The sequence below is a fragment of the Coturnix japonica genome, chromosome 8 (assembly GCF_054131305.1).
Source record: "Coturnix japonica strain WE chromosome 8, WE-NBRP24, whole genome shotgun sequence".
Classification (NCBI taxonomy): domain Eukaryota; kingdom Metazoa; phylum Chordata; class Aves; order Galliformes; family Phasianidae; genus Coturnix; species Coturnix japonica.
Genome location: NC_140670.1, coordinates 25,000,047 through 25,025,962, shown reverse-complemented (window position 1 = coordinate 25,025,962; position 25,916 = coordinate 25,000,047). Strand labels below are relative to the sequence as shown.

Here is a 25,916-nt window from a genome sequence, read left to right as displayed (position 1 = left end):
GTGCTTCATGAAAACAGGAGTACAGCTGTGCAGTCCTCTCTCCTTGAGGTAGACGAAATGTGAAATTGGCCCATGTTTTACACCAAATGCAATTGATAGTTTAGTTGAAAATTGGATTGTCTTTAGAACAGAAAGCAGAGTGTGCAAAAGTCAATGGAAATATATTTTTTGACATCCCTGGCCTTGGAGTAGCTCTTTGAAGATGGATTCTTCATGAGGAGAGCTGTAATGGTGAACTAGGCCCTGAAATTACTTCCTTAGTCTAAACTCTTAAATATTTCACAGTCACATTAAAGAGGAAGACTCTGTTTGCCTTTTCTCTGCAGAGATATGAATCACAGAATCATAGAATCACCAAGGTTGGAAAAGACCTAAAAGATCATCCAGTCCAACCATTCACCTATTACTAATAGCTCTCACTAAACCATGTCCCTCAACACAACATCAAGTCTTTCCTTGAACACCCCCAGGGTTGTTGACTCCACCACCACCCTGGGCAGTCCATTCCAGTGCCTGACCTCCCTTTCTGAGAAGTAATGCCTCCTGATGTCCAGCCTGAATCTCAGTCTGATTTGGAGATCTGGAAGAAAACTATACATGTTTCTGGATCTGGCTAGCATTGCTTAGCTATACCACAGGTTATCACAGATTACCAGACTGGTGTGTGTGCCACCTGAGTCACAGCAACTGTGCACACTCATACCTGATGGGACCATCATGGTTTGCTGACATCCTGGGGGAGAGCCCAGCCAAAGTCCATCGGCATGGACTGGAGCACATTCTGAATGCAGAGAGGCTGAAAGTACTGGGGAAGTTCAGACTGGAGCTGAAGAAGCTGGTGAGGAATTGGGTTATTCTCTTCTGCTACCTGAAAGGAGATTACAGAAAAGGCAGCCATGCTCCTCCTTTAGAAGCACAATCAAAGGACGAGGAACAAGAATCACAAGGACTTAAGAAAAAAAGCTCTTCACTAGGATTAAGCACTGAAAAAGGGAACCAGAAAGTCTGTGGACTCTGCATACTCAGCCCAAAGCCCTGAGCAACCTGACCTGCATTTGGCATTGATCCTACCTCAGGAAGGAGGTTGGAATGAATAACTCCAGAGGTGCCTCCCAGCCTTGGGTCAGTAGCTCAAGAGGGAGTCAGCATAACTTACAATACTTCAGACTAACACTGTGTACCCAAAAACTTACTGAGGCTTAGAAATGCACAGAAAATCACCAAGCTGAGAAAAGAGCCTGAAAACATTCTTTTAGCTGGAACTGAAGTTTCAACAACATTTTTGAACTAATTACGTAACTAATTAATTGCAGTATTCTTACTAATGATATATGAACATTCAGGCAATTTTAAACGAGCAGAATATTTCAGAATTATGCATCTGCAGTTAACTTGACAGTTTCTCTGATAGCAAAGCTATGCTTCCTAAATATGCAGGGTTTTCTTCACTGAAGTGAAGTATAGATATACTGATGTATTTTTCTCTTGGGAGATATTATTAACAGACATGTATATTGGTTAAGGAAATACTTGGAGATGAAATGCTAATTTTCTCTCAGTAGTTTGTAGTATCACAGGAAGCAACAAACGCCAGGCGAGCAGCGGATTTATTTCTGAAAAGAGAATATAAAAAGTATATAGATCAGTGCTATTGCAAAGATAACTGTCTGAAAAGCTTCTGAGATACAGAGCACTCATCCTTTGCATCTGCTGCTGCTTTGTCAATAATTTATCTGTAATTAATTATTGAGATACTATTTTAAAAAAATATAAGTAAAATCCTGACAGCACAAAACGCAGTATCGTGAATTCAGTGTGGAACTGCTCAAGCACAGACTGAGTAGTATGGAAGATGAATTCTTATTAGCATACAAATGGATCAAATAATGTAAAAGGGAATATGCTGCTCAGGAAACATTTACAAATGTTATTTTTCAAGTGTTCTGCAGGATGGAAGTCCCCATTTAATAATGACATTTTAAAATTGTCATTAAGGCCTTAATCCTTTAATGTGCCCTCTATGGGTGACTGCTGTCCAGATGCTGACTGAGGTCAGAGAGGAGGTGGGCTTTGGTGAGGAATGGCAATGCTTCTGTTGAGCATCACATTGGTTTACAGTCTTACAAATCCTTCCTGTCCCAAACCCACGGAGATTTTCAACCAAATGCAATGGGAGGAATTCAGAAAAATGAATGGGGGAAAAAAATTCTCAATGGCATTTCTTTCAGCAACAACTCAGATTTCTAAGGATTTTGTAGCACTAGTTAGCAAAGACAGGGTCACAGGTACCAAGTAACCAGAAAGCATTTTTTACATCAATATTTATTGAATTTATACTAATACATATTTAAAGAACTTACCTACCCTTAGCTGAACTGCAGAAATTGAAAGCTGCCGTGCTTCCAGCATCTTGTAATGCAAAATAAAAAGGGATATCTTAAACAACATTTTCTGGAAATGATCTGCACAAATGTATGCAGGAAATTGACTCCTCTCACCTGGGAGATGATAGTTGCAAGCAATGAAATTATCTGACCATAACTTTAAGGAAATCCTAGTGGACTTCAAAAGAAAGCTTGCACTGCACTTTTATGTCAGTGCAGGTGATAGAACTTGAACATGGAAAATCCTCATTAAAATATTCATTAAAAGGAAAGTGCTGCAAATTCCACCTGATATCCCATATCCTTGGCCCAGTCTAATAAGCATGGCCAGTATCTTAATCCCAGGAAATATGTCTGTGGATGAATGTCACATTGGCAATAACACAAGAGTTAATCACTTTGCAGGATATTAGGTATTTTTGTTTCTCTACATACAAATGAAGTGCTTGAAGTGAAGCACTGAAATTTGTTATAATGGAGTTCAGCAAGGTTTATTTCAAGCACAGAAATGTAATATTATAGCTACTGTGCTCAGCATTAGGAAAAAAAGTATACCTCAAGGACCTAAGCTCTGCATAGCCTTTGGAGCAGTAAATTTTTGACAATATTTCATGAGTGATGGAAGACCAACAATTGCACTGGTACAAGTCATTAACAGTTAAATTATCAGATTCCAGCTGACACAAAAGTCAAGTAAAGCAAGTAAGCTTCCAAGAGGAGCCATATGCATATGATGCTCATCCTGCAAGTAACTGAGGTGGATCACTCACAAATATCCCAATGTCTGATAATTACCTCTTTCTCTAAAGAGATTATATTAGCAACTAGGACACTCCAGTTCTCACCTCTGTGTTGAAAGATTTCTTGAGCTCAACTACCTCTTGAAATACAGGGAAAAAAATCCTGAAAAGCCAATATTGAAGCTAGTCATCTGTGTTTGCTTTGTTGTCAATGGAAAGGCATCCTTAGTATGTTTCTCCATGGCAATCTGGAGACAAACTGGCAACATGATGCTGAAACACTCAGTTTTTCACACCTTCACCCTCATCAGTGGTGACAGGAGCTGTGCAGTGGACAGTGTCAACGTCTGTAACAAAGGAAGCCACCAGGTACACAGCCCCAGTGCCCCAAAAAGCAACAATGCAAGAAGGCATCCACCAAAACAGCCCGATACCAGTGCTCGATTACAGGAGCAAGTAACAAGGGAAATTAAAAACAAAAAAATAAAAAGGAAGGAGATGGGGAAAGAGAAAAGGAGCTCAGCAGAACTTCTGAGCCTGAGTTATTCTTTTAATAAAACTTTCTGTAGAGTCCAAAAACTCAACTACATTTTTATCTCTGAGCCTGAAAAGATGAAAGCAGCAAGAAGCAGAAGGTTGTAACTTTCATGTTTATACACAAATACTCTGAAAGAACCTGCCTCTGCCAAACACCTTCATTCAGTACTTAGAAGTACAAACACAAATTAAGCAGAGGCTTTGAAGTCCTCAGCTATGCAGAAGCCTCAACAGAACAAAGAATTCTGAACTGAGGCAGACGAAGAAAGGTGTATATGATGTTGGAGAAGGATTATGAGAAGCAAGGAGACACAGACAGATGCGTATTTTGGCCCTCTGAATTTCCATTCTTTGAGGAGCTGCATCTAATGTATTGAGGAATTTGGCATGGAAGGCCAGAAAAGTCCCTATCCTGACGTGGCAGTGCGTCACAAATCTCTCTGACAGCCTCTGCTTACCTCATGCTGAGATCAAGCCCACCTGTTGAGGACCAGGGATGAAAGGCTGTGAGGGTAGATGTGGCAAGAAGAGACTCTGCTCATCATTATTAATGCTGCCACTCACAGAAAGAAATGTGGCTGCAATTTAAGAGATGGTGGCAACAGTTGCTCAGCTGAAGGTTGCAGACACTCTCCGCAGAAGCTCTTGCTGGGCAAGGTTCACAGGCCTAGCAATCGTCCCATAAACCCACATCTTCAGCAGCTAGACCCCACAATGCCCCCAATGGACCTCCAAAAAACAAAGCTCAAAATACATGGGATTCAGTGCGGTCTGTCAAGTCCTCAACTGTCTCTGTGGGCCACTGCACATCCTATCCTTACATCAGCCCTTCTGGCCATGATGCTCTGTCTTTCTCAATTAGAATGTTTGACTTATCAGCGGTACTACACCCCAGCTCCAGTCCTGTGTTGTCTAGACAGACATCACTGACAGCTGTACCAATCTTTCAGTGAGTATAAACACAAGAGAACCAGAGGACAAGAGGTTAACCTCTGATCAGTGGAGAAATGCTACAAATATCCAAGTAGGTAGAAAATGTTGAAGAGAAAGTCAAATTCCAGTAGTGCTGCTATTTGTGCAAAAATCAGATTATATCCCAGATGGAAAGCTAAACCAAAAATTGGAGAAAGGGAGTTTTTGTACTTGTTTTTAGAGCCTGAGGGCTCCTTGTTTTGTGTACAGAAAGGCAATATTGACTTTGGCAATACAGAGTACACCCTGCAGGGCTCTGAGCTTGTTCCTGCTGCCCCTAGTTTGCTTCTTCCATAAATTCCTCTAAGCAAATATGGACCTTTATTAAATAAAGAAGGAAAAAAAAAATCTACGTAATGAGTTTTCTTACATGTGACCAAGAGCAAAAAGCAAATGCTTAACCTCTGACATCAAGGCTGAATTACCACATGGTAAATAATGAGGAGCAATTGCTTACTGTTTGCTTTCAGAAAAGTAACCAAGTCAACATTTCAGAGAACAATTAGTGCTCCAGCTGGTTTCAGCACTGAGGTATTTTCTCTTGGAGGAATCAAATAGTTAAGGTTCTTTTATTTTTCCCCTCAGGTTTACAGAAAAATTCTGCAAATGTAAGTCCACAAATTCTCGCTGAGAACATCTGCAGATGTTGCTGTTAAAATATATGGTCATATATATATTTATGTATATATATATATACACATATGTCATATACATATGTTTGTATATGCATGTGTATGTATAATATATGCATACATATATAAAGAATAAAAGTATAACTCAGTCTAAGTGTATATGAAAGAATACATGGATTGTGTTTTTCTACCCCAAAACAATTATTTGTGTTTAAGTTGGCAGCCTTCTAGTGGTACCCATCTCTGGAGTATATGAACAGTTTAACACTATGTTTGTCAAGTTTCTCAGCTCCTAGAAGGAGACATGTTTTGTATTTTCCATTTTTTCTTCAGGAAGCCTGCCATGAAAAGCTCGTTGCCTTGCTTCTAGTAGGTTAATAAACTTCAGAGAGGAATACTGGGTGCAGTGACAAGAGTTAAATACCCCTACAGTCTTCTGTGGAAGACTTTAATCTCTGAAGTGAAATTCCTCTAAAATGTTGCACACAATGACAGATTAAATTTTACAAAAAGTTTTTCCTCCTCTCCATGGTGAGCTTTTGGTCCTTATAACTGTCTCTAAGTCAAAATTAGATGAAGAGAAAACTTTCCTAAGCTTGGCATGAGAAATGTTGTGTCCCAAGTTACAGAGAAATATTAATGAATCTACTAATGGATAGAATAAGGAGCTTTAATGACTTACATCCAGCTGGCTGGAGCTGTACAATCTATGAAGGACTGAAGGAAGGCTCCCAGAGGGTCTTGTGATGTGCTGATTCTCAGATAAATCCTTGGATGTGCTTCCTGGGAGTGCTATCAAACTTAGTAGATTCAGGCACCAATTCAAGAAAACTGTGTTATTCACTATTTGCCATTGCCAGATATTCAGAAGTTTTCACACCCAGCAGCCAGAAAATCAGAACTTTCAATTTCTAACAGTTTTACAAGGTGCTTGATTTTAAACAGAGGTTTGAAATCCTTGGAACAGGCTATTTTTTAAGAGCTTTCCAGGGTTACACAGTTGCAATCTAGTATATTACACCAGCTTATCAAGTGAAAACCAGATTCTTGCTATTCTAAGCAGGAAAAAACACCAGGTCCATGTGGGATCTACAAAGAGCTTTGTCACACAAACTGCATTTTATGTCTCTGTAAAGTCCATTTCAGTTTCAGATGCTTTGTAGATGCCAAATAAGGTTAATGGTTGCCTTTCTTTGCTATTGACTTCTTTAATTTTATTGCCCTCTGGCAGTTAATGCATCTGCTTAACCACAACAGAAAAGAAAGTTGCCAGAAGTTTTTCAGAGACCTAAATACATAAACAACCCTAAAAGAGATCAAGTTCACTAGACAAAGGAAGGCCCTGAGGAAACAGTCGTGTTACCTCTGCAAGACGGTTCCAGCCACTGCTGGTTTTACCCTGAATTAGTCATCATATGGCTATAGATCTGTCACTGCATTTTATATTGGTTTGCCACAAAATACACTCTAATTATTTTACTCATATTATATTCTGCCATAATATGTGAGATGACATCATTAAATGAAGTCTCACGGGTTTTTAATATTGGATAATATTACCGTGGGGAAGTATCACCTTCTGATGCTCTGAGGCAGTTTGGATAGTAGAGTAGGAGCAAACAGCAGAAAGCCTAGTTCTGTCTCCATCACCTTCTCCAAGCAGATGTCTCCAGGTGAAGGTGAGGGAATGCCCTCAGCACTGTTGCAGCCACCTCTGCTGCTGGACCAGTGATCATGCATCACTGGAAGCCTGCAGACGTTCAGAGTCATGAGGCATGCCTCATTGCACAGCCAGATGTAACAACTAGAACATGACACCAGATCCGGACTATGTCATGATGATGTGAGAATACCTCCTGAGAAACATCTGTAATTTTCCTGTGTGATAAATGTGAAAACATACCAAGTATTAGGAGTTCTCAAAGCCTTAGGGTGTACATTAGCTCATTTTTCTTCTCTGTTATGCTGCTTGCCTGCAGCCCATTCATGCCACAATGATTTCCCCTTGCTGGTTGGTTGCCTAGTGCAGGCCACTGCAAGATCTAGATGGATCAGCATAGTGGCAAATATTTAAATGCCCCACTGCACGCTAGGTCCATATTTCAACACACACAGAAAAGCTACACAAAGTTTTCAACCTGTTCCTACTGCCATATTGGACAGATATGGTCCACCTACACACCTAGAGGCACGGTTTCATCTTCCTTAGATCTAGAGCAATGTCCATTACAGTAGAGGAGGAAGTTTTACATTATGCTTTTTGAGATTGTTATGCTTCACCTTGGGATATAAACAGATTTGAATCCTGTCATTGACCTTCACAAAAAATAAAATCAAAAAACAAAACAAAACAAAACAAAAAAAACCAAAGCCCTAAAATCACTTGAGTTCCTACAAGATAGCAAGCCTAATGTGGTACTCGAAGATAGAAAGCCAGGTAGTCCCAAATGTGTTCTTGCAGTGAGTGGGAAGAAACAAATTATGCAGCTGAAAAGAAACCAAGATAATCTTCCTGTGGCTTAAAGAATCATAAGTCTGGCGCCAACTGTAAGAGATCAGTGCAATCAATGGCACTATTGGCTTATCCAAATGGAGAGGAGATTTTTCATAATGCTGCATAATGATAAAAGACTGGTTGATAGCTGGATTTGTTATCACTTGTGGTTTCATACAATGAAGAACATAAGAAATACCTCAACATTTTCAGCAGCAGCATTCCAGGTCCTAGAAGGCACCAACTGAGCTAATTATGTGAAAGGTCCAAATGACTGAATTAGTCTCCTCCAAAGCTTTTCTCAGTTAGGAATGCTTCTATCATGAAGTAGGACAAACAAGCAGATTTTGCTACCTCAAGGCTTTCTGCTGACTAGTACCCTTGTGTCCCTTGAATAGTCTGAGTCTGCAGATCTGTTAGAGGGCCAACTTCCACAGCCTTCCTAAAGCACTTTCTGTAGCACAATAAAGGCATCACTCACTATGAGAAAACTTCAGCTTGCAGCCATTATTGCAGTTTTGCTGCTATTCCAGAATCTGGTTGGTTTGTCCATTTCCAGAGATCACATTTTCACAGGTTCTGTTAGAGTCAGTGGAAGGCTTAGCCCCAGGGCTCCCCTTATTCCATCTCTCTACCCGCATGGAGATTGGATGAGCTCCCCAAGCTTCACTCTGGTTTCATTAACCCTTTGGATCCTCTGAAATCAATCCATGCCAGAGAAGGGCTCTCAGCTCGATTTTCGATCTACAGTTGAAATTTCCCCATGCCCTGAGGGATCTGATACTATTTACCATGAAAGAACAAACCCTGGTGTCTTGTACTGAGGTGAAAATATCTCTGCATTATTCTCTCTATCCTATGATGAGATATTTAATATTTTCCTTTTCTCCCTGGAGGCAGCAGACTAAAAGATGAGGAAACAGTGACAGATGCAATTAAAAAAAAAAAAAAAAGAAAAACTAAAAAACAACTAAATGAACAGCAAAATGTGCTTACCTCCACAAGGTGGAATCTGGTTTTTCTCAGGTTTGTACAGTGCAGACAGCAGTGATCTTCAGCTATGACTGAGCTCCTACACGCACAGACTATACAAATAATAATGAGCGCAGAAAGACCGTAGCTGCTCACTGACCAACCCATCTCCCTGGCTGCAGTGTAGGGACTGAGGATATGACTCACTCTGTTAAGGCTATGCTCCATTTAATTTTAATGCTGCTCAGTGGGGTTTGTTCTACCTGTGCTTGGTCTCTGATGTTACACACATATCTCCAGTGGAGGCTGTTCTCTTGCTTTATTCTGTGTTTCTGATATTTTATCAGGCAGAATGTAGGCAAAGCAGAAAAGTTTGGATTAAGTCATCTCAGAAGTAGCACTTCTACACAATCAAAGCACTCTAAAATGACTTTAGTCCATATCAGAAAACTATCGTGGCTCTAAGCCTCCAGCATATCAGCTTAAAAGCATTTCCTGTGGTCTCCTCATTTCTTTTGAGAATATCCTATAAGTGATGTACAACCAGGGAACAAATACAATTTCTCAGAGTGCTTAGTTTTCACTTTGGCACAATCTGTAGTGGTTATGTTCCAAAATCCTCATGGGAATTGAATTATCCCAAGTCTTACTGTCCTGGACCCCTTCATCTGATTTAGCTACAGGCTAATACACTCAGAAGTACAAGATGTGCACACAGAGAGAATGTGACTGTACAAACTCTGCTGAACAAAGCAGCTGTAAGTTTTCAAATTCAAGCATGCAAACTGATATTTATATTAGCATGAATTCCCAGTACTAGCTGTGGTAGTTTACTGCAGGTTTCCTGCACAGATTGTCTCAGTGCCATAACTCTTTTTCATTTTTCTTTCTTTTTCCCTTTCACTTTTTCTTATCTTTTCCCTAGAATGCCCTACATCTTCCTGGAATTCCTTTTTGTGGCTAAGATCTAAGACTAGGAAAGTTTGTTATAGAAGCACAGTCTCTCCCTCTGTGCTTCCTGAATGGTTGTCACTGGCATGAGGGGTGAGCAAGCCCATCCTTGGGATCAAGGTGCAGTACAGACTGAATGTGTTTATTCCACCTTTTAATGCTGTTGATTATTAGAGATTGTTAGTGTAAACCATCTTCATCCCTGTCAACCCTTGCTAATGTGTCACTTCTCATTGGAAGGTCCCTGTATTATTCCTATAGAAACAACCAGCACACAATACAATACTCACACAAAATGGAACAACCTTCTGAATGCTTCTCATGAAGCTGGGAAATGCTTGGGATTGTTAGAAAAATCTCTACCTAAAATGAAGTACCACCTTTCTCAAACAATCTTTTCCCTTACTTCTCCCAGCTCTGGTAATCGCCAGGACATCTCACAATATGTCTGAAACAGCCTGGGTTCATCTGCAGGCATCTCACTCTGTGCTTTTTTTAAGAAATGGCCAATCTCCGTTTGCTTAGTACTCATTCATTCATCTGAATTCCATCATGAAACTAGAATACAAATTGAGTCTCATGCTTAATACCTGAGAAATTCTAAGAAAGAGGGCGAGACAGAGACAGCTCAATTTCATAAGGCAAAATTTCACGGCTTCCTTGTCCACTAAGTTTATTTTCCTCAAAGCTAATAGGAAAAAACAAAACAAAAAAAAAAAAACCAAACAAACTTTGATCTCCCCTCATTGTACAGAATCGATCTGGATTACCATAAAGCCTGGACAGTACAGCAAATTGGATTGATGAGAGAGCAGTTCAGATTTTAACCCCAATAACACATACCTGGTGGCACTTGTGGACTCCACATAAACACTACTGTCAGTCTTTGTGAATTGATGGTAGAATAAAGGCCTTAAATTTACTTTTAACAGTTCTGAAGGCTCAGGGGAGGTGTGGGAGTTTAAAAGATAGATGCTTTTTTGTAAGAAGTACATCATCATCATTCATTTCACCAGCCTCGGGAAAAAGGTAAACTTCATAGAAACACAACAAAGATGATAGTTTAATGGGCTGGTAGGATGTGTACTACAAGAAACCAAAAACATAAGGAATATTTAAAAATAGAATGATGAATATGACCTTTTCTTACCTGGGAAGAGTCAGTACAGCTGCATCCAGATGCCAAATGTAAATTACAGCAAGGCGAGGTGTGCAGTGAATGGTTTGTTTTGGATTCTCTGGATCCAGATTTGGAAAGTAAAGCAGCACATGGACTTCAGATGGTGAGAAGGTATTTCTTAATTAAAAAAAAAAAAAAAAAAAAAAAAGAAAACCAAAGACAGTAATACATGTTTCCCAAAATCTTTTTCTTCAGGATATCTTTGGATGCACAGAGATTAATAGCTGTGTTTTCGTTGCTCTCTTCCTACCACTTAATTTCAGTAGTATCTTTATAGCATTTGTAATAAGTCTGGCTATTCCAAAACAACCTGCAGATGTTTATCGGAGGAAATTCGTATGCATTTACTTGTTTGACAACTGTAGAGAGGTTTTTCTTGCTCTTATTCCTTATATCAATCTAATCCACAGGATTTGGCTTGCTGGTTTAAAAGCTGTGGGAAATGTTGTACAGGTGATCTGAGCCATTCAAATGAGCATTTTGCATCTTTAATATCTAGTGGACAAGTAGAAGCCATCTGATAAAATGCCGCATCAAAGAAAAATATTCAAAGATCAGCTCAGTTTCCCTCCACTGCTAATAACTGCAGTGTACTATATTGAGGCCAAACTCAGTAGAGAACAATCAGATACACTTTCCTAAATAAAGAAACAAAAAATAAAAGTGAATTTGAAGGAAGTTGTCGCAGGGAAAGAGGAGCTAATGTTCATTTCTGCCAAAGTCCAAAAAATGCTCCAAAAAATCTTCCATCAGCAGGAGTGTGTGTTGGAGAGGTAGGTCACAAAAGCACTATGATTGTCAAGTTTAATCTCTCCACAGTTCCATCCATATAGCATTTTCCTCAGCATATCCAATAGACTGACCGAATAATTTCTTTTTTTTTTTTTCCTTTTTTTTCTTTTTCTTTTTTTTAAATTTTTAAGTAAAGTCATAAATCCTGGAAGATTCAAAGTGACATTTGTATGTCCAGTGTTGTGGTGAGAGCTATAACCAGACAAAATATGTGCTGACTCTAGAGATGGAGAAGAATAAGATGTGAATGAAAAGCTGCTTAAGACTCATTTGTGATTTATGTATGGACAGAAGTACACAAACTGCTTACATTCTGTCCATCACTTCCCTGATGTCTTTCATGGTGTTCTTCAGCACAGAACAAGCATAAGGCTTAGGTTAGAGTTCCTATCCTGGATGCATTTTTTCTAGAAAACAAAGCTCACATTCATATCTGTCTGAAACTATCCCAGAGATTTCATAGATACAGAATGCAACAGGTGAATTGGACATATGTAAAAACTTCCTTACAAACCTATACAGGGTGATCAGTGACATCCACAATGCTCTACATGCACATGCATGTGGTCTGCTCAGGTTTTCTTCCGTGGCAGGAAGAAAAGTAAAATTAAGACATTAATGAAAGAATATTCTCAGGCATCAGAAAACAAGCAGTTTCTTAGGATCTAATGTCAGATCAGGGTTTTGAGAGATCTCCGAATCAGACAAGGCATAGTAATTGCCATTTGAAAGACAAGTGCCCTAAAGAGTGCTGAACAGAGGAGGTTTAGATACTATCAGGAGACACACACAAAAATCCTGCCACCAGAAACAGCTCCAAGTCAGGGAAATTTCCTAATCAAAATGTTCAGAATGATACCATAAGCTAAGACATATGAGGGAACAGAACGATAGGCAGCACAGAGCCAAAGATAAGTGATGAGCCTCTAACCACCTAGCTGCAGCTGAATAGCTGAGTACAGAAAATCACACCAAATACAGTGAAAATAATGCTTCCTGATGTGCAGGAAAAATCTCTCTCTAGTGCTCCTCTGCATGTCCTGATCCCAGATGAATGCAAGTCAAATGCCCATTTCACACCACAGTCACTCCAGATCCATCCAAAGATGCTGCCCGTGTGAGGATAATTATTCACAGAAAAGCAAAGTATGCTCCCCTAAAATGTTCCATTACTGAGGGCTACTTGTGTTCTCTGCCTGATTCCTGGCAGAGGTCTATGGCCTCAGTGTTTGGTAGAATGGGAAGCTGCAGTGATGGCATTCTTACAAAAGTACTTTCTGCTCAGCCACTGCAGGAAGGAATGGTAACACGGACATTTCTCTGGGGAGGGAGCAAATCTCACACATCCTTACTGCTAAGCCATACATGCTGTAGCAAAATGAACTTGATCTGGGCACCTATAAATTCAACCTGAAGTTCTTATCTCAGCACATCCAGCTAGGCAATAGAATAGCTAAATGCAGAGCTGATCTTTAGCTTCCTAGGGACATGGTAGCTCAGCTGGAGAAGTAAAAGGGCAGAGCACGTGCTGTACAAAGCACACACACAATCTCCATGGCCTTTGGTCAGTACAAAAGTTATCAGCACATTCTCTTTGTTCAGCAGAAGGTTCGTGACTATGTGGGTTCAAATTCTTCAGTTTAAAGAAAGCTGCATCAGTACTTGGTCTCTGAAAATAATGTAATCTCAACAGTTTTTTGTTTAAAAGGAAAAAATAAAAGAGGATGAAATAGGGATGGGACGGAGATGGGGAGGGATGGGATGGGATGGGATGGGATGGGATGGGATGGGATGGGATGGGATGGGATGGGATGGGATGGGATGGGATGGGATGGGATGGGATGGGATGGGATGGGATGGGATGGGAGGACTGCTGCCCTTCTCTCTGTTGTAAAATTCCTTCTGGCTCTTGGCTTTAGGAACAAAACTGCCTAGAAACCACATTCTTGTTGCCACAGTTTGCAGCACAGTGGTAAACGTAAATGATGAGCTCTCGAGGGCTCTCAGGTGCTGAGAGACAGCTTATCTCGCTATCCTTAACTAGTGACCTAAAAAGGTAGTAAGAAAAATAGATGTACTGGTGGCTGTTTTGTTCAGTGCAAATATTCTTGCTTGCATTTCCCTCATCTTTAAAGCATTTTTTAGGCATACAAAAATCAGAAGCATTATGTCTGGATTGCTTAGGTGCTTCAACACCATTTATATTGGACTCAGATCTTCAGCTAAGGCTCCTCATATCCTGGATGATCCAGAGAATATTATATTCCAGTTCACACTGCACAGCTGAGGAGATTGGCAACAATAATCTTTGCTCTGACCCGTACACGGCAACCCTGATTTTTGAAGTCTCGGATTATTATAGCTCCTCTCTTATGAAAAACAATTTGCCCTTGGAAGTATTTCAGACCACCCTCAAGTAAGTTTCTGCAAGACTAATATATACAGATACAAGGATTTTATTTGCTGCTGCACAATTTTATGAGTGTGTACCGCAGAGTCTAACTTCGTGGCAAGAAGATTTATGGTGTAATTACCTTAGTATATTATTGTACAATTTGCAACTAATGGAAAATAAATTTATTGGCTACACTTCAACTGTCAGAAAGTCTGTCTGCAGAATATTATGAGAGTAGAAGGAATAAATGCTTCTCTTCGGGAGTGGGAAGGCTAGATGACAGGCATCACTTAACATGATCAAAGCTTGATCAGTTACCCATATCCTAATAAGCAAAGTTAGATGCAAAGAAAATTAATTATGGCTCATAAAAGAATCTGAAGGATTTGATCTTAAGAAGCAAATAAAAAGCTGCCCAGTACATCCACACCCGGGAGAGTTAAGTAGGGTCAATCACCTTTCAAGCCAAGTGTAAGAATTAAGAGTTCCACATCCTCTTTTAATTGCTTTAATTGACAGTGTTTCCCAGTGGACCGATGTTTCACTTGGTCTTTTCTTTTTCCAAGTTGAAAAAAATGCACCTGATAAATAATCACGTCATTAGATTTCCAGTTCAGTGGCTGATGTCTAACATCCAGTCCTTAAATAGAGCAAAAGCAGAAACTTCTCTTCACTTTTGACATAAGACCTTTTGATGGAGAAAACTTCATTCCTATCAAAAGTTTTGCAACTACGTTTCTCAGTAACTTGCCAGATCAGTTTAACTTAGATGTCTGGTGGTAAGCATCACTTTCATTAGAAGCAGAGAACTTAGAAGCATGAAGCTGAATGGAGAAGAATGGAAGAGTTCAGTAATTGTTTTCAGAACTACTAACACTCTAGCACGAACCCAAACTTACGTTCCTTGGAAACCTAATGAAAGTTTCCTGTTACAGTGGAGATGCATAAGCTGCTACAATCTGCTGGGCACCTAAGTGAATTTAATCTGTTAAAAATCAGAATTAATGTGATTTTGTTGTTGTTGTTATTTTTTTAAAGGATGTTGGGGACTGAAACAGAGTGGACAAACCAGACCATGCCAGTTCCTTCCCACAGTTTCTACCCATAATTCACTGTGTTTGGTCAATCCTAGTTAATAGCTCTGGAATCCTACCATGTTAGTGCTAAATAATTGGTAATATAATACATCCACACTATAAAAACTTCCTCTCACCTAATAAAATTGTATCTTTAAAATACAACAAAACATCACAGAACCACCTATGGTCCATATTGAAAGCTCAATGAAATGAAGGTAGACTTGGGACAGTGCTAAGTCAGACTCATTCAGGATCATGCACAGTATCACCATCCTCTACTTTATAGTACATAATAGAGTATTAGACTAACAATAGTATGATTCTGTATCCCATAGCAGTAAGACCAGTGGCAAAGTTTTTCCACCCTAAATATCTAAAAAAACTTATTCAAATAACTTTAAATAATTGGCAATCATCTCATCCCATGTTCAGCAAATAGAAGCTAAACACTCCATGTACTAATATATTTTGAATTCAAGTGTAGTGGTGACTATCTGTCCTTTGAGAAAGTCATCACTGTATATAACAGGAAGATTTGCATTGCCTTCAGTAAGTTTTCAATAAAGACCCTTCTAAAGGCAGTAAAGCATTTACCTCGGTTTCTCATTACTTGCTTACCTTTCTCCAGGCTTCTGAATTCTTCACACACGTGGATTATTAAGCAGCAATCATAGATTGGAAGAGAACTCTACTATAGGCTCCAATCCCCCAGTCCTTCACCCTTAGCCTGATATGAAGGGTCCCTGCATGGGAACAGAGACAATCCTAAATACTCGTTGAAGAATTCAGATATGAAATTCCCAAGCAAAACAAACTGTTATTAGATGATTATAGTAACAATAATCATAATAATAGTTGCAGCAGCATGACTTCTATTTGTGTCCAGGTACAAGTTTGTGTATTCCTCTATTATACCTTATAGGTATATTTAGTGGGATATACATAGGTGACAACACTTCTACAACTTCTTGTCTCCTCCCACTGTAAGTTCATTCAATTTCATGGTGTTTTTCAGGAGAGGAATCATAACTCATACAGAAAAAAGCACAGCACTAAGTTCCATTACCCTGCAATGTGAGACATGCTGGATACTGAAGCATATTTTAGCATGCACGGTATGTTACAGGGGTGTGGGAGCCTGTGACCCAAGACATTTCAAAGCTGTGTAAAACAGCCTGTTCTCTCATGCTTGGTCCTACTCCTCTGCAGCCAGGGAACTCCAGGGTGCCCAGAACATCAGCATCCAAGGTCACATCTGCCAGCATACGCATCTCTCTCATTACTACCCTACCAGAAACAAAAATAAATCATTTAACCTCTTCCTTTCTGTTTAAAAAGCAATGGCTTCTCGCTGTCTCTTCTAAAATAAGTCTTCCATTCAAATGTGTATGCACAAAAAAAGGCCTTTTGTGGCAAAAATGGAAAATATTTTAGAGGGAAGGATCTTCTCTTCTGTAAGCTTATCAGCAGTGATTACATTGAACACATTTTATCTATCAAGGCAACCAAAAATTACATGAGTCTAGTGCTGAGGCCTGAAACAGCAAGCCAACCATTTCCTAACTGATTAAAGTTTTAACAGTTTTAGCAACAGCTACTTAAGAATGATATTTAAGGATCTGTTATAAGTCCCCATGGTTCTATAAACTTAGCTATGACGAGCATGTACAAATACATGAAATTCTTGGAAGAGACTGGATTGTTAATGTGGGCACAGAGATAAAAAACACACATTCAAGTTGTGAGACTTTTATGTGCTGCTTTTCTCTGTGTTAGTTTTCACAGAGTACTTGAGTTGAGTTTCAGAGAGAGAGCGGGTCTCTTTCGTGCTCCACTGAGCTGGAGGCAAAGAAACTGAAAACAAGTGATACCTCCCAAAGGGTTAATTTCTTTTAAACTGCAGGTTGCTGTGAGGCAGACTTTCATAAAGCAGTCTTCTCTGCTTCCCACGAATTTAAATATGGCTCTTAAAAATAATGTGAGTTTGGGGGTGAATAGATCTAAATAATTTTGCCCTGCTGAAATTATTCACACAACATTAGTCCATTCCTGAGCATGATACTAACAAGCATCACGCTCAGATAGGGAATATCTATGTATGCAATATTGACTTGAATGCCAAATATCTGAGCCTCCTGCTTTAACAAGCTGTACCCTAAATGAGTGCTATTATAATAATTATGTCAAATAAACCAAAGCTGACTTTGAAGATCTGATTACAAAATGAGAGCACAGAACGTAATAATTGATGAATTCTGCCACTGCGTAGAAGCTTATTCTGTGTTAAACCCTTGTAACCATTTTCTTTCTGTATTGTTTATGGGATATAGCAAATGCCAAAAAATTCTGTGCTTCATCCACAATGCAGAGCAATCCTGGTTAGGAAGGAGTCAGCTCAGGCTGTAGAAATGGGGAGGCGGGTATGACGGAATCTCTGCACGCTGATGTGGCTTCTGACTCATATTTCAAGGGGACACCAAAGTCTCCCCCTTTGCCCAAACTTATCTTAATGTACCATCTGTAGTTTTTCACATCTATGCAGTGAAGAGCTCCAAAGAGCATTGCTGTATTTGCTGCCTCTTGGGCTAACCTGAGCTATAAGACTCAGCAGAGGGAATTGTCATCCTCAGGAGAGGAAATAAGTTCCCTTTCTCCTTGAGATACTTTGTGAGCAAGCGTGTAGCTCACATACATGCTCCATGAGATGAAGCCTGGAAAGATGGAGTGTTAATAATCCCTTAACAAAAATAGCTCTTTTGTCCAGCTGTAACACAGCAGACAATGCTGTGGTCTGTGGGGATTTTATTCTGCCCCATCCCTGACCAAGACTGACTTGCTAGCAAAGGAATAAATCAGATTCACACTCAGAAAATGTTGCCTGTTTGAAGATCCCACTCTGTTCTCATTGTATCCAAAAGAAAGACAGCCCAACATCCACTAATCCGCATTGACTAATTTTGGCAAGAGCTCTTCCACATGCAGTGGACCACTAGAAGATCCTTCTGATTACACTTATATATACCAAGTCATGATCCAGATTTATTGTTGCTGTGAACAACAGTGACGGTGCCCAATAAAGATGCTAGCACTCACTCCTGCTTATGTCCTTGAAGGTGTATAATGCAGTAAAGATTCCTATCTGCAGCCTTTTCCTATCCACTTCTCTCTTCTTGAAGTTGCTTGCTTTGCTTGCTTTTATGGCTCACATCTTTCACTACAGAAGAGTGACCATCAGTTTCCAGTCCTGTAAATCAGTGACCATCAGGCTTTCCTAGAACCTATAACTCAAGCTGAGGAAACACCTCCATGAGAGCTGTCCTTGCCACCCCATAGCTGTAAAGCAGCATTATGTACCAGCCAGGTCTCCCAGAGAAGTGAGGAGTGAAGACAAAGCACCCCTCAGAATTGTGTTGGGGGGACTGAAGTAATTCACACACCAAAAATGGGGGGAGCCAGAGAAAGACCGTGCGCTTTCTTGTCTGAGGTGCAGCTGTATTTTCATTTGCCATCCATTATTTAATCAAGTGACTCCAGGGCAGTACATATATGCTATCCAGGAAATTCAGTTTCCCCATTAGGTGGCTGTAGCTTTACAAACAAAGGCTGTCAACTAAAAATTATCACTTTAATCCCTTTTTTATTATCATTATTTTGTTTTCCAGATTGCAATACTAAATTCCCCGCTGTTGCCTTTCTATTTTATCGGCCCAGAGTGAGTCTGGTTTACTGCAGACAGCTTTTCTCCTTCATCTCATTCACGTTAGGCAGACGCCAATAAGAAGCAAAGGAAATTCTCGCTTTGGACAAATGCAAACCAGATCTGACTGGCTGTCTTCCATAAGGTTCCCCCATGCAGATTTCTTCTCCATTACCAGCATGATAATAGGGGTTGACCTACCTCTCGTGCACTGGAAGTTTGCTAATAGCTGCAGAGACAGCACCTCGGTAGTCTGAAATAAACATTAAACCTGTCCAAGTCTTTTGTCTGGTGTAGAAATCTGGCCTCACAGATCTAATCAAATTATGCCTGTTATATTTCAGTGGACTTTTTTGTTTTTTCATCAGTATTCTCTCTTTGGTCTTCCACTCCTCCCTTACTGAGCATTCCCCATGTTGTCAGGGCCCTATCTGGCAGTGATCCATCAATACCAACTCTCTGTTTAAGTCAATACACCCAAGCCATACTAAACCAACAAGTTTATATTACTTGAAATGAAATCCCAAAGCCATCCCCTCCTACTTCCTTGGGGTTCCTGTAAATACCCAAAAACAATAAATAGGCTTTTTTTATTCTTTTTTTTTTTTTTTTAATGGATTACTAAAGCCATACTAACAACTTGTATGAACATTTCTGTTCAAAATCAACATACTTTTCAGGCACTTAACTTAAAATATTTTTTTGGGAATGTTAGAAATGAAACCACATTCAGATCTGCATAGCTCTAAATTACTCAGGATTTGCATTTGCAGTCCTTTGTTTCTGCTGTAGATCAGACTCTTAATTCCCTTTCAGTTATTTTGCTGCTATCCAAAAGAAATAGGAGCTACATTATTTTGTGAATTACCTATACTCAGGAGAATATGATGCACTGAAATGCGAGTTAAAGCAGAAGGAATGTCTGACTGATACATCGTCCTTTCTCTTTTATATATATATTGCTTCAATTGCAAGTCTGGATACTGCCCACTGGACTGTTACCAGGACTCTTCCAGATTTTGCACTCTTATTTGACAGAGATTCCAACAGAAGAAGAAAATATGGAGCAATATGCCATTTTTCCACAGACCCCATACTCAAGAAGTTATATGCCAGAGCCCAAACTGAAAATGAAGTCCTCCAAATTCCATGGTCACTGGGTGTCTGACAGCCCTTTTGCAGAAGATTACTAAGCCCTGGGGATTGGCTGTACTCTCATTACATGCTCTCTGCTAACATCTCCCCCCTACCCCCCTGCCAGCATCCAACAGATGCTACACTCCTCTAGTTCCAAAGAGTTGCTTCATTTGCTGTGCTCCATTAAACAGGTGCAGTCTTCCACTTCAGAACCTGTTGTATTCAGTGAATAAAGTGATCTCTGTTGATAAGCTGCGGTTTTGAAGTCCTTTGAGAAAGTGAGATACTACAGAGATATGACTACGTCCCTCAATAATACAGCAGGACTTAATGATCTCCAACTTTTTTTCTTGTTTCTGAGTCACTCCTATCCTAAATTTTTTAACACCCATGAAGACCTTCTTTTTCTATAGAAAAGCCACTATCAGCCACTATTATATCTTTCCAAAAACATCCCAAAAACTCTCATCTCCCTCAAAATCCAAGGGCAAATGCCGTCTCTTAATGAAGTGAATCCTATGATTTGTTCTTGACAAGGTAAGAAGGTCCATGACTCATCTGTTGCACGTCACCTCTTCCCACATCCTACCAAACCATTCCTTCAAGTTATTCAAAAAGCCTGTCCCAGGAAAAGGATCACAGAGCTGCCAGAGAGGCATGAAATTGGTTTTCCAATTAAAGCGATGGCTCCATGACAACTTAGCTGAAGGTCTGCTCTGGTATGTTTGCACAGCACTCTGCACAGCAGAACCATGACACATTTTAACACTAGATACTAATGGGATCAAAAGGATAAGCAGTAAGAGTCAAAATGTTTACTGGCGGTGGTCCATACAGTTTTCAGCCTGGAAATATAATCGTTATCACAAGAAATCCTTTTCCTTTCTACTGGTTCCAAACTTATATGTTAAAAGAATCAGCAATATTGATTATAGCATTGCTATGAAGCACTGAGCAGGTCTTTAGCTTGACACTCACCAGAAAATAGGAAAGATCTTTTTTGCAGTTCCTCCTTCCTCCAGCGTAGGTCAGTTTGCATTGCTCTCTCTGATTTATTCATCATTTATTCATTGCCTTCCCATGAAACATCCCAAATGAAATTGAACTGCAGCTTCTGTAAGAAGGAAAAGAAGAAAAAACAGGAAAGAAAAGAAAAAAAAGAAAAGAAAGATAAACCTCTGGCTTTGTTCCTGCACTCACTCTTCCTAATATTACTACAGCTCCAAGATTCTTCTTCTCATTGCCATGCCAAGAGTTGCACTCAGCCAAAGTCCTGTCCGCACTGAAAGTCTCAGAAAAGGTTACAAAATTGCCGTAATTGAGTAATAATTCCCCTTAAGGGAAGTCTGTTCCTAGTTACAGGATGTTAGTAGTCAGCTTAATCATTCATGTACAGGGCTAATGGAAATAAGGACAAGAACACCCATCCGCAGTGTTTAGGTGAAGGAATCAAAGAGATGCTTAAAAAGCATCTTGCATCCCAGACACATTTTCTTGTTTTTAAGCATTCGTTCTGTTCCTCTCAATAATTCATGCCAAGGTGATCAGGGTCTTCAGAATTTGCACAGCCAGAAGGCAGAAAAGCTGTGGTATGTACAATCTGCAAGTTCATGTATTTTGGACACTTATGTCCCCATAAGAGACCATGCTTTTCACTTCCTGAATGCATAGCTTTCTTCCAAAGAGTGATTTTCACACTGCCAGCAAAGGCTTACTCCTTCACTTGGGAAAGCATTCAGACAGAGTAGGACCAAATGCCCAGGGCTTGAGACAGTGCCATTGCAATCCTACTGAAGAAGATACCAGTAGGCTGGTGGATCCTTCTGAAATGGCAATGTCTGATGAGGTGGAATCATGCTTATATTATTTTATCATGGGGTGCAGGTTTGTCAGCAAGCCCTCAAAGTAAGCCCTCAGTGAAACTCCTCGTTAGCCTGGAGTTCTTTCCAACTACATCACAGAAACTGTGAACCAAAGCTGCCATATCCTGTCCCCTGGGCTGTCATATAGCATAGAAAATGAGCACAGCTGAACTGGGCTGGACAAGCAGCCCATCAACCACACTGCCTGTCACCAACAACTGCACACATACACAGCCTCCAGCTGTTTGTGTCCTGCATGCACATTGACTTCAACCAACAGCACCTTGCAGCAGGGAGTCTGACAGCAAACATGCCCTGAACTTCATGACCTTTGCTTAAGGTGATGGTAAGTAACTAAGATTTCCAAGGGAAATCTGAAAGGCTCGGATTACACACAAACTATAAAATGAGTAATATGCACTTACACATCTTAATGGGACTGCCAGTGGCCAATTTGGTGCACTTTAGACCCCTATTAATAGCCGGACTCCACAGGCAGATGAATAAAACACACTTCTCTGGAGTAATAAAACAGCAAGAGAAGACTGACCAGGGATGGATTCTGTTCCTCTGTGTTGCTCAGTAACGTGTAACTACTCCATAAACATTGTTGATGTTTTATCAGCTCCTTCTGGTGTTATCTGTGGCACAGAATGTTAAACATATTGACCAGGTGGTGCCTTTTGTGATACGTCTGTTAGTACATGTCCTTGAACTAACACCACGTTTTGCAGGTACCTGCCAGGTAAGTGACTGAAGTAACGCTGCATCAGGGAACAGGGTGGCAGGAGAGCAAGGGAGGGAGGATAGAAGGGAGGAAGGCTGAGTTTCAGTGCAGATAAGGAGCTGCAGCTCTCATACCCAAACAGCAGGAACAGAAGTGGCTCACCTTGAAGCAAATATGGTTGAACAGCTTTCACTCTTTGAAACTGAGCTGGAGTTGGGTCCCATTTCAAAATCTGCCTTTTCTTCCCAGGTGGGTCCAGCCCCACTCTGAGTCCTGCGAAGCTCCCTCTGAGCCAACACTTTCTTCACCCTCTTTGCTCTCTTGGTCCTGACTTCTTCAGCAACCCCATATGGTGCTGGTGACTGCAGCTCCCTTGGTTCTCTTTTCTCTGTGCTGCAAATGTAAGAGTAGCAAGGGAAACCTCACGCAGTCCCCAGGGTTGTTTTTAAATTTATGTTGCTGCTTTGTTGCATAATTAGAAAATGCGTTCCATTAAAAAAAAAATAAAACATTCTCATCAGATACATATTTTAGAGGTCACTGCAATGCATTTGTAAACGGTAAATGGTGCTCTCTGCATGCATGGAGAGAGCTAGCAGCCAAAGTGATTCTCCCCATCTATTTTCTTACCCCTTTTCCCCTTCCCAATTGCCCTGAGCCAGCTGCCTCACCCACCTCCACTCCCCATGTCTCATCAGTGTGAGGGCTCGGCCTCACAGTTCTCCAGCAGAAATTAAAACTGAGCTTACACAGAGCTGTTCAGCTGGGAAACACTGTACTTCTGGTTTTGTGGCAGCTGGTGCTGTTAGAAAACAGACACGGTGACCACCAGCTCATTTCCCATCGATCACTAAGCACCTCGGTAGGAAAACAGCCTTCCCCAACAAGTGCTCTGGAACGTGCTCTCAGCCCCTGAATGCAATCAGGGCTGAAGTTTCATGCTTATTATAAACCTAGTGCAATTAGCACACAGCAGTCATATCTGTGATCCTGCGGCATCAATATCTCCCCAGCTTTCCTTCGGTTTCTTTTCTCTCTCTTCCTCCCCCTCAACACTGTTTTCCTTTCATTGCCTCTAGCCTTAGGAGAGACCCTGTTTTGTTTTCCTTTCTAGTTTGTTATTCTTTACAAGGATTTGCCCTCCTCCTATCAATTCATTTCCCTGTCTTCAACATGCTAGCCAAGAGATTCCTGACAGCTGCTCTTCCCATCTTGTGTTTTGCTGTCATTGTCATTTTGTTTGTGTGCACGCGAGTGTGAGAGAGAAATCCAGCAACACATCTTGAATCTGACACTAACTGGAGGCAGAATGAAACACTCCATCTCCTCTTGCAGCAGTTGCTTCCCTGAGAGCCAGTGGCAGAGAGTGGGTTCACAGTGCTGGGAGCACCTGGGAGCAGCTGTGCTGTGACACAGAACTCACCCCTGGATTTAGTGCTGTCATACAGCTGTGCTTCTACCTGCATGGCTCTGCTGTTGATCTGTGCTCATTTTTCAACTTTATAATGGATTTAATGTAGAAATGTTGAATTTTTCCACTTTTGCCCTTATTCCCTGTCCAGATGCACAGCACATCTCTCCCCACCACATGTACTGGTATGTGTTGCAGTCTATCTCCCTCTTGCCCTAAGATGTACATCAGCAGCTGCACAGCTGGTACAGTGCCAGGGCCAGAAGCTCTCCCACATTGACCAGAAATTTCAGCTGACAGCAATCTTATGCAAATAAAAGCGGTAGTTGACATAAATCACCCATTTTTTAATAAAAATAACTACTGAATCTTACCAACTTTATCCATAATCCATTACCTCTGAAACATCCCTCACCTTCTTTATGACTCAGCATCTGGTAGACAGCTGAATCCAAGCTCCTACAGTACCACATTAAACTCTTCTCCAGAATGATTTCTTCATGCATTTCCTAAAGCTGAACAAAACCACAAAGAGTAGTTGAGTAAAAAAGGCCATAATTCACAGTATCATAGCAACGATGGTAAAATATGTGCTTCCTGCTTGTTCATTTTGATTAAGAAAATTATTCAGAAGGCATCAGATGTTTGGAAAGAAATCCATCTTGTGGTTTGTTAATCGGAAGAACAATACACTCCAGACTATTGAGAGAAGTAGCTTTCAAAGCTGAAAGGCACTGCCAATTGCTTGCCATAGGAAGCTGATAAGACTTACGAGCACTTGTCAGCCTGACATTTCACGCTGCCTATCAGTTAGTACTGGCATCCAGAATGGTCTTTAAGTATATACTTAATTTTAAGCATGTGAGCATTAAATTCAAGATGAGTACATCTGGCCTTCAAGTTGAGTGCGTTTGTAATATTTTTAATTGCTTTGTGGAAACCCAGCTTAGATAAGTAACAATGTATTTACAGGCTTAGCAGACAAAGGAGGCTCAGTGCTTCCCCTCTCACCACCACCACCTCCTTGCTTTGCACCCCACACAGCACACCCAGAGACCACCATCGTCCCTTCCCTCCTTGGGCTCCTGTGCTGTTCCCACCAACTTCACAGTACTTTTTGAGATCTTACCTTCCCCCTAGTGCCACATCCTTGGGCTCATCCCCATATTTGAGCACCTTGAAATGCCTCAGGAACTGTGCTGAGAAGTTTTGTATTGACTCTATTTTTCCCTAACCTCAAATGCTGATATTTTATCTCTATTGTAAACACATGCACATGATGTCCCCAAGCACTCTGATGTCTCAGCTGAGGAAAGGCTGCATTTCAGCTGTCTTTGCATAGCTTATCAATCTGATGTTACTCTGGGATTTCTGGTAAAGCTGTCCAATCGATTTTAATTGTTAATCATCTAGTATAAATTATTCTTTGTTTGCACAAAGGTATCACACACGGCAGATGTTGCAAGCTGTGCTACCTGTCCATTTTAGCAGAACAATCAGCTCAAAGTATTAAAGGCAAGTACATTTCTTGTCCTACTGCTTGGCTTGATCAGCATGAGGCAGAACGCAGTCATAGAGGGATGGTGAGCAGATCAGCTCAGTCTTGTTCATCACTCAGGAGAGCGAATAACTTCAGTTCTTCCAGCTTCTGGGAGATCCACTGGAACACAGTATCGTTAGAAGGACACATGTTTTATAAATCAGCAATGGCAGATAGAAAGCAATTGAATTAGATCCCCAAAGCTTTACTAAGATAGATGATCCCTGAAAGTACAGCTAGGATATTAAACGTAGCGAGAGTGTAATTCTTAATTTCTAGGCATCTATGAGAATCGTTACCAGCCTTTGGGGAGTGTTGTAGTGACTGTAGCTGGTAGATCTCTAAATGAGGCAATATTTCCTTTTGATATTGCATCATTAAGATAACTGATTCCTATACCCAGCCAAGTGTTTC

The 25,916-nt window shown here is 40.5% G+C and overlaps 1 long non-coding RNA gene across 1 annotated transcript in view; it reads right to left on the bottom strand.

The window, feature by feature from the left end:
• LOC107316155 (uncharacterized) overlaps window positions 1-25,618 on the bottom strand; it is a 92,630-nt gene extending 67,012 nt beyond the window's left edge. The window contains exons 1-6 of the long non-coding RNA XR_014948750.1: window positions 25,486-25,618; window positions 24,378-24,477; window positions 22,714-22,944; window positions 20,941-21,076; window positions 15,747-15,871; window positions 704-10,979 (exon numbers count right to left, since the gene is read on the bottom strand). This is a non-coding gene — a long non-coding RNA (uncharacterized LOC107316155). The remainder of the gene's footprint in view (window positions 1-703; window positions 10,980-15,746; window positions 15,872-20,940; window positions 21,077-22,713; window positions 22,945-24,377; window positions 24,478-25,485) is intronic.
• Between the last annotated feature and the right edge of the window lie 298 nt (window positions 25,619-25,916).